Below are 10073 nucleotides of genomic sequence, written 5' to 3'. Positions count from 1 at the left end.
AATCGCTTTTTATAGTCAAAATCAGCAAATTTGCCGAGCTCCTCTACAACTACGGGTAGCGATGAGAAGTGAGGCAGGGACGAGCTCTGACTGCGGCCCATTCCCAAACCGCCCCCTACACCCTACCCCTCCGTTTGCGCGTTCACGCGGAGGGTCCGCCATATTGAGGGCTGTTCCAAACCAACGAGTGTGGAGCGGTGTGGAGGGGGAGTGGGGGCTATCAAGCACTCAAACAGCGAGTCTGCAGCGGTGCTGACTTGAGACCGGTCTCTACCTGACCGGAGTCACGCTGTGTGTGTCCGTCAGGAAACACGCTGTTTACAAGTAGTTCCAGCAAACATCCACTGATAAATTGCGATGTTCAACCTCATGATAACCTCATATGTTTTTAACTTAGGATCATACCTGTGTTTAGTCTAGAAAAAGGTAAACGTGTGCATTTTATTATAAAGTTGTGTATATTTACAGACCGTTGCAAAAACTAAGAAGCTTATACACATCAGGTTTAAAACTAAAAGAGCTTTGAAACACAATGAAAGATGTTTGGAGTTTTATTTGAGTTATTCATTTAAACTTTTTGTCTAAGAGATGCTGATTTGAAACCGTTGTTACATACAGTTACGGCATTTCCTGTTTCTGCCGGAGAGAGGGGAGGCCGTCCCAAAGCTTGCTGCTGTATTTACTCCCTCCATCTGACAGGAGGGAGCCTTGTTGAGCTGCGAGTGTGGCTACAGACGGAGTTCACTCCATCACGGAGGGGTAGGGTCGAGGGAGTGGTTTGGGATTGGGCCTGCCTCTCGTAAACCCACAGTAACTGGCTGGAGCGCGGGCACTAATTTAACGCGGGCACTTATTTTGTGAGCGCGCTCTGCTGTGGGGTAAAGTGATGATGATGATGATGATGATGATGATGATGATGATGATGATGATGATGATGATGATGATGATGATGATGATGATGATGATGATGATGGATGATGATGATGATGATGATGATGATGATGATGATGATGATGATGATGATGATGATGATGATGATGATGATGATGATGATGATGATGATGATGATGAGATCTGCCTCACCTCAGAATGCGTCACCCCACAGAAACTGGCTGGAGCACGGGCCCTAAGCGCATGCCTGCAGCATCTCTGTCACCAATTTAATGTTTGTAGCAGAGTTCCCGTTAGAATATTTTTTCGCCGGTCAACATGTCCGTTAAAGTTTAAATCTTCCGGACAAAATGAGAAAAGTGCCGGTCAAAGGTCTTCTTTGTTATTTATTGTGCTTTAAAACAAATTGATATGATTCGATATTAAACAAACTAATTATAGTAGATTAACTATTCAAAAGTGTACAGTAATTTATAATAACACGGGAATAATAAACGGAGCGCTCTCTCCCTCTCCTGACAGTCCGTCAGTATCATGCAGCTCGCGGATCAGTAATGAGTGACCCGACAGTAAAACTAAACGTATCTATAACTAGTTTAGGTAGTTTGAGAGGTCATTAAAATAGCTATGTGTGTGATATTCTAACCTGAAGTGTGTGTTTTGTTTCGCTCACCGCTGCAGGTGATTATGCAGAGCTGCGTGTCGACTCGTCAGCAGCAGCTGATCTCTCTCTCCCGCCCCAGATTAGACTTTACTCGCGTTTATGTCCATATCGATCAGATCTAGCTAGTTCTAGCTAATGATATGACTACCTGCTTATTAAAAGACACCTAAACAATAAGCGTCGCTATGCAACTGGGTGAGGCCACAAAGTATAGCGCAGCATTATGCATTTGTTTACATGCCCACCGGAACCCGGAGGCATTACCAACAGATCAACGCACAATCAACCCATATATATATGTGCTCAGAACAGTCTCATAATACACACATACACACAGAAGGATTCACACTTGTATTTCATGATCCGCAAAAGGATTCACACTTGTATTTCCGGATCCACACTTGTGTTTTTCAATGCACACACAAATGTATTCCGTTTCATATACATGTAAATAAAATCCAAATACAGAAAAAAGTTTTACATGTGTATTTTTGATCCTCACATATTTGTTTTCCGTTTAAAACCTCTGCACCTGCAAACACAAACAGCTTTCTGTGCACGGATCGCTGTGCATTCGTGTGTGGGTTTTTTGAGACTCCCCTGACGGTCAGCCGATTCGTACTTGTAATTATTTCTATCTATAGCCAATCAGATGTCTCCTCAATTCTAAGCCAATCACATGAGCGCGCCCCCACGAGGGTAGATTTCCTGCGTTCATGACGTAGCGCTTCATGTACGCATTTTGCGCAGTCCGGAGCTGACAGCTCCATGGAGCCTGCATGCAGGCGCTAATCTCAGGACACCCTCCACTCTCAGTACAGCGCCACTTTCCGAACAGGAAATGCCCGCAAATACAAGCCTTTATATTATTAAGGTACAGCGCCACTTTCCAAACCATTGATGAATGCTTGTGTACACAAAAACGGCAGGCAAAACCGTTTTAAATGTGTGTTTCCTGTATGGCGATTGCGAATACAGCTGCTTTATTTATGTCTGTATGAAGTTGTTGTGAGTGTGGAGGGAGCAGCTACAGGTTAGCTTAGCCTAATCGATCAGTGCACTACGAAGCCAGTGCTAGACAGTGACCTCGGGGGGGAGCCCCGCCGGTCATTATCGGCCGATATTCACTCTTAATAGTTTGATCGGTGCTCTCTATAAAGGCCGATCAGGAGAGCTGGATCTGATCGATATGGACATAAACGCGAGTGAAGTATAACCGGACGCAAGAGATAGATCAGATCAGCTGCTGAGTCTGATGGAGACACGCTGCTCTGCATGATCACCTGATGCTCCGCCCTCTGTTTAGCGAGCTGACCGGACTGCGCAAAATGCGTATATGAAGTAATCTTACCCTCGTGGAGGCGCGCTCATGTGATTGGCTTAGAATGAAGGAGACATCTGATTGGCTATAGATATAAAAAAATTACAAGTACGAATCGGCTGACCGTCAGGGGAGTCTCATAAAACCCACACACGAATGCAAAGCGATCCGTGCACAGAAAGCTGTTTGTGTTTGCAGGTGCAGAGGTTTTAAACGGAAAACAAATATGTGAGGATCAAAAATACATATGTAAAAAAAAATTCTGTATTTGGATTTTATTTACATGTATATGAAACGGAATACATTTGTGTGTGCATTGAAAAACACAAGTATGGATCCGGAAATACAAGTTTGAATCCTTCTGTGTGCATGTGTGTATTATGAGACTGTTCTGAGCCCATACATACAGGACATCTCTTTCTCCACATTAAGTTAGAATGGACTATTCTTGTCTGTCACTCAGGATCATTCCCAAACCGCCCCCTACACCCTACCCCTACCCCAGGGTCGGCTCTAGAACAAATCAAATGGGGAGGCAATCATTTACCAAGGGGGGGCACATACTGCCGTCAACAACCAACACACAAACACCAACGCAACTTCAATTTAAAAAAACATGCTGTAAAGTTTATTGTCTTTCACACACATTGCAGGGGTGTAGTGCTATTTTATAGCGCACCTATGACTTGTGCATACATGCACGGTTGTGGCACGATCACCAAAACAGAAACATATGGACATAGGCCACCATATGAAAAGTGTGCAAATGTATTTAGTATCCTATCCATGTGAACATGTTTTAGGTGGGGGTGGACCTAACCTCATCTAGGAGGGTCCGGGGGCATGCTCCCCCGGGAAGATTATTTTTAAAATATTGAAGTTAAAAGCATCAATCTGGTGCACTTTGAGAGCAAAATGAAGAGATCTATGGATAGCCTACATCTCTCAGCATCCATATGAAACAGAACTGTAAACAGATTTACTTTTTCTTTATGGATATTTTACTAATCACTCCCCTTTTAAATGGTATTCTTGTGTTACTGTCCTATAGTATTTCATACCCGTTTTTCATTTATTCTCTTATTCTTTAATAACTATAATGATCATATAAAGGTAGCCTATTCCTCGCAAATACTTGTTTACATAAATGGTCACCAAACCGTTTGAGACCCACTGAGATAACTTACACTAAAGTGAACTATCTAAACACTGAGAGTCCTTTACCTCACTGAGCTGACGTTATACGATCCTCTCAGTCTGACAGGAGAGGACTCTCCTCCACCTTGGTGTAGAAACAGCTCTTTATATCCGTTAGCATAGCTAGCTAACCAGATGCTAACAACAATATTCCACGTTACCGCTCGCGCACTGACAGAATGCGCTCGTGCCACACACAGAGAGCCGAGCTTGAATGAAACACAGAGACCCATGTACTTGTACTGTACTGTATATCATATTATTTTCGATGGCTTTACTGTATAATCAGTATAACAGATGGACAGATCGCCACTGGACTTTCATCTAAACACACAGCCACGTAATGATAACAAAACAAAAGTCGGGGTCATTGGTCAAGCAACACATCAATCAGAGAGCAGCAGTGAGCACACCTCAGGCTGTGTTTCATATAAAGAATAAATAAAGAATACAAATGTGTATTCTTTATTTCTGATGTATTTCACACAAAAAACTTTTGGTGGAAACGTTTTAACTTATATAATTAAAAAAAAAAAACGGCAAAGTGGCAATAAGGCTTGCCCACCCTGCGTTTGGGGGGCACAGTGACTCATTTGGGGGGGAATGGCCCGCGAATGACCCCCCATGACGCCGACCCTGCCCTACCCCTCCGTTTGCGCGTTCACGCGGAGGGTCCGCCATATTAAGGGCTGTTCCAAAGCAACGAGTGTGGAGCGGTGTGGAGGGGGAGTGGGCTATCAAGCCCTGAAACAGCGAGTCTGTTCTTATTATACATCCATGGTCTGCAGCGGTGCCGACTTGAGACGAGAAGGGTCTAGCTGCGGCCGCGGCCAGTACACGATGGTACACGACACTACGGTGGCTGAGAAGGGTCTAGCTGCGGCCGCGAAAAGTTGTACTTCCAAATATGGTCAGAAGAGAGCACGCCCAACACGTGAGGTTTACAGACAACAAACAACATGGCGCACCGAGTACAGGTACTTAACGTATTGTGGTTTTAGATATAATTACATACTATTTAGGTTCTCGTTTGTTTGTCGATGTGGCTGTTTAGCGCAGTGTAATTGTGTTTATTTTGCTATTTATATATATATATATATATATATATATATATATATATATATATATATCTTAGCTTCACATGCTCGACGTTCAGTTAACTTAGCATATATGCTAACTGAACATGCATGTACTCTAATTTTTACAAGAATCTGATTTTATGTAAGTTTTAAATATTAATTGAAGGTGTCTTTCACATTTGAATGTTTTTTATTTAAAACATGTATTAGCTCCTAGACATGTAAATATGTATAATTATTATTTTAAGTGTGGTTTAAAGTTAAATGGTAGTTATTGGGTAGAGCCAAGTAACCCAGGTGGATGCAATCAGGTAATTAGGACAGAGCCTCTGTTTTTAGATGGGGTTTATGCTGTAGGCCTGACATTTAAACTAGCTGAAGGGCTTTCTGTTCGAACCACAGTGAAATCTAGAGGTTATTTTGTGCATTAAAGGGTTACCTTCTGAAATTGAGGAAGTATGACCAGCTTTGTCCCATAGGATTATACAGGCCAGTCCATTGCTGCTTGTTTAAGGAGTTAACTATTTCCAATATTAAAGTCACTTAAATTGTATTCTATTGTATTCACCTATAGACAAACAACACAACACTCCGTGATGGAGCACGCCCAGAGCTCAACAAATTGGACTCGGACACCTTCCAGTGTCCATTTTGTGAAAGGACCGGGTCACACCCTGCTCTGATGGCTCATTTGCAGAGCCACTAGAGGTCGCTTGTGAAATATGGAGGTAAGTAAATCTATAATTCTATATGATCATTGTATACTTCATCACATTACATGTTACTTGTTAGATGTGTTTAATGCCTCACTCATTACATGTGTTATTTCTGTGCCCCAGGACATCCTTGGTGTAAATTAATTTTGAATTAGAAATTGAACATTAAAAATTTGATTTATATTCAGGTTATGAATTGTTAATAATGCTCGAATAGTATCCTTATTTGGGGTAGGCACAATATGAGCATAATCACACATTCAATCTGCAAAAATTCAGTTAATAGTCAAAAATATTATTGTTGGTGACATGATTATGTATTGCTCTCGCACAAACACCTTGTTTCAAATAGCATTTCCCAGGGGTGTTGCACAGCAAATCATTGCAGGATCCTGGACAGAGAAGACTGCTCTGGATTTTGAGGTGTTTGCAATGTCACTATCGTATTGTCACAATTGGCTATTATGCTCTTACTAACTTTTCTTCATACAGGGGCTTCCGAAGCAGACCCATGGGAATGACTGTGGTGTCTTCATGTTAATGGTGAGTAAGGATAAGGCCGTGATATGGCACAATTGATTGCTCCTTAACACCTTTCATTTGTAAATACATGCAATAGTGATTCACCACCACTTAGACCTGACAAACGTTCTGTTTGAATCCCAATGTTCTCTCACATTATGCACTTGCAAATAAACAGGTGTGCAATAATAAAAGGATTTAAGGAATGTTCACATATCACCTCCACATTTTATTGGAGGTGTGTGACTACTTTCTCACTGAGTTATAAGCCGTCACGTGTACATTATGTCTTGCATGTGCTAATACAATTCTCATTACAGTATGCCTGGTATTTTGCCATGGAGGCCAGCTTTGACTTCAGCATTGTAAGTATTAAGGAAAGAAGTCACATTAAAATTCTATAACAAACTTAATGAAAATTGATGCTCTTTCTTTAGCATGACATGTCTCTCCTGAGAAGGTGGTGGTGTGTTATCCTGGTGGAAAACTTTGGACTGGAAGGGTATGCTGCAGTGCTACAAAAACATTTGAATTTGTAATTGTATTATCAAGAAGATTTGGGGGTGAACACCTGGCTCTAAAATTCAACCTTCTGGTGAAGAAAATGTGTCTTAATTGCAGGTATGGAAAGAGGTTTGCTCACTATAGTGAGGAAGGCAGGGCGACCCTTAGCGACAATGTCCCACCTACATTCAGGATCAGTCGTAAAAGGACGCATGCAAGCAGCAGTCAGTGCGGTCAGTGTATCGCTCAACGTATCTATGACCCTGTGTGCCTGTTTCAGAATGGGTTACTACTCCTAAAACACATACTACATAGAACTTATGGTACATGCAACATTTGTTTTGTGTGGTACTGTGTCATTCTGAATCGAGCCTGGATCATTTTTGGAGGAGTTAAACCGTGCATGTAAAGCACTGTCAAAATAATGGTTGACTGTCTACAGATGCCCCTGGACACTGATGAGGACCACTCCTATAACAAGAGGCCTTACAGCTTCCTTCCTAAAGAGTCGGTTAGTGAATGGACACATTAAAGTGTACAACCCCTGATGCATGTGATTTTATAATATTACATATGACTTCTTTATACCATCTTGTCTTATCAGTAAGATGGAACTTTGTTCTCATGACCTCGCCAAGAACATGAGTGAGGAAGCGCACCAAAGGCTGAAGGACTTGTGAAAGATTCCGAGGAGTTTATTATTTATTCAATATTTTTTTAAGTTGACCAGCTCTGATTTTCCATTTGATGTTCTGTTCAATAAATGTTCATTGAGGAAAACGGTATCAGTGTCATATTTTATATACATCACAGTGAATGCTGAACTTGCCTGACCATATACTGCAGTTGAAAGTACACGATGAAACACTGGCTCAATCAATACAATTCCCACATGCTCTACCCCCGGAACCTGCGGTCTTCAGACTCTGGCCCCCCGCACCAACCTGCGATCCTTCGGGGACAGAGCCTTCAGTATGGCAGCCCCCACTCTCTGGAACGCTCTCCCTGAGGAGATCTGCAACATCCCCACGCTTGATGCCTTCAAAAGGGCCCTCAAGTCCCATCTGTCTGCCAAGGCCTTTGGCCCCAAATCTATTTGTTGTTTTGTCTGACTGCCTTTTGTTATGTTTGTTTCTACTCCTGTTCTTCTTTTTAAAGGGACCTTGGGTCTCATGAAAGGCGCTATATATATCCTATTATTAATACATCATTGGGAAGCATTTTTACAATATTCTGGCTTTCACTGTTCAAATGAGATGTCAACCATCAAAATGGGATAAGGGGTTCCAAGGGGTTCTCAAACGGATAGGTTATTAATTTATTTGCCTAATAGTTGCTTAAAACGGATAGGTTATTAATTTAGTTGCTTAAAATGCCTAATAGTTGCTTAAAATGCCTAATAGTTGCTTAAAACGGATAGGTTATTAATTTATTTGCCTAATAGTGGCTTAAAACGCCTAATAGTTGCTTAAAACGGATAGGTTATTAATTTAGTTGCTTAAAATGCTACAATAACATGCCATGTACGGTCTCCACCGTAGGCGGCGTAGTTGTCGTCAATTCGCTTTTCATCTGCCATGCCTCTCAGCCACCGTAGTGTCAGGTGGGCGTGTCGTGTACCATCGTGTACCGCCGTGTACTGGCCGCGGCCGCAGCTAGACCATATTGCTTGAGACCGGTGTCAGTACCAGATATGTTCGGGCTACGAACATATCTGGTACTGACACCGGTCTCTACCTGACCGGAGTCACACTGTGTGTGTCCGTCAGGAAACAAGCTGTTAAAAAGTAGTTCCAGCCAACATCCACTGATAAACTGCGATGTTAAGGACTAAAAAACGATCAATTTTTCACTTTGTTGTTAGCAAATCATTTGGCGCTCTAGCTAACAGGAAGTCACTCAAGTGTCACAAAGTAATTTAGCCTATGGGTAGGTCAAATCGAATGGGTGCTGGCCATTGGCCTAATCATATCACCTGTGTTGGCTTTATGTTTTTGGTCAAAAATGTGTTTGTTTCACATCTGCATTGATGTAATCAATAATATTTCTAATTTAATTAAAAATAATAATTTTCGAAATAAAAAAAAACCCCACATATTTATTGGGGGTGCTTCAGCACCCCCTAGCTCCCCCCTGGTGCCGCCCCTGCATAAGTGGCGCAAGTTGCGCAACTGATGCGGTATTGCGCTAAACGGAAATTATTTTGAACGGACACTTTGACCGGAGAGATTTAGATTTGCCGGTCTTCAGCATATTTGACCGGTCGTAGTCCGGTAATTACCGGCTAACGGGAACTCTGGTTTGTAGATCCCTTTATTACATTTATCCTCGCCATCCATAGTCTCTAAATAATTTATTTCACGTATATGATATTTAGGCTCGCTGGTCTCATCATACAACGGCAATGAAAAAAGGACCAGGGGAGGCAGCCATAACCTCTGCCGCACTGAAGGGGGCGCAAGTGAGCCCACATGTTCTTGTTGCTACTGTTATTCTACGCAGAGACCGTAGACGCAAACAACAAACTAGACTTTTGAAACTAGAGGAAGATAAGGAGGACTTTTACAAAAAAGTAATAGAGATAGCATGGACTTCATCTTCAAGTCAAGGTAAGACCCCAATTGTAATGAAAATGGGATCTTACTAAGAAAGAACAATCCAATATTTAGATTTTTTCACACACAGTGACGTCACGAGCTACCCACAATGCAACACGCGCCATATATATATATATATATATATAAATACGCCATTTTCATGGAGGTGCAAATATCCTGGAAGTGCAAATACAGCTAGCTAACGTAGCAAGGCAGAGCGCACTAGGTTTTTTTTCTGAATTAACGACCGAAGAAATCGCTGCATGTCTTCGGATTACATCTCTGGACTTGAGGGGTGTGCTCTAGGTCGTTACCAGCGTAAACTAGAGCTGTGTGGGTTGTCGGATTGCCCTTACTGCGTCGATTTTGGCTGCATCTACGTCTAATTTCTGGAAACACCAGGTGAATACCCCACTTGTCACAATAATATTATCATGCCATTGCATATATGTGGTATTTTAGAGTTGACTAGATATTGATTAAGGCAATAGACTATGATATTCAGTACAGGAAGCTTAGCAACACCTAGACGGTGTACGGCTAAACCCTTGGCCTGCTTGCACCTCGCGTAAAACGGCGGAT

Source organism: Gymnodraco acuticeps, unplaced genomic scaffold (genome assembly GCF_902827175.1).
Source record: "Gymnodraco acuticeps unplaced genomic scaffold, fGymAcu1.1, whole genome shotgun sequence".
Taxonomy (NCBI): domain Eukaryota; kingdom Metazoa; phylum Chordata; class Actinopteri; order Perciformes; family Bathydraconidae; genus Gymnodraco; species Gymnodraco acuticeps.
This window is presented reverse-complemented; position numbering follows the sequence as displayed.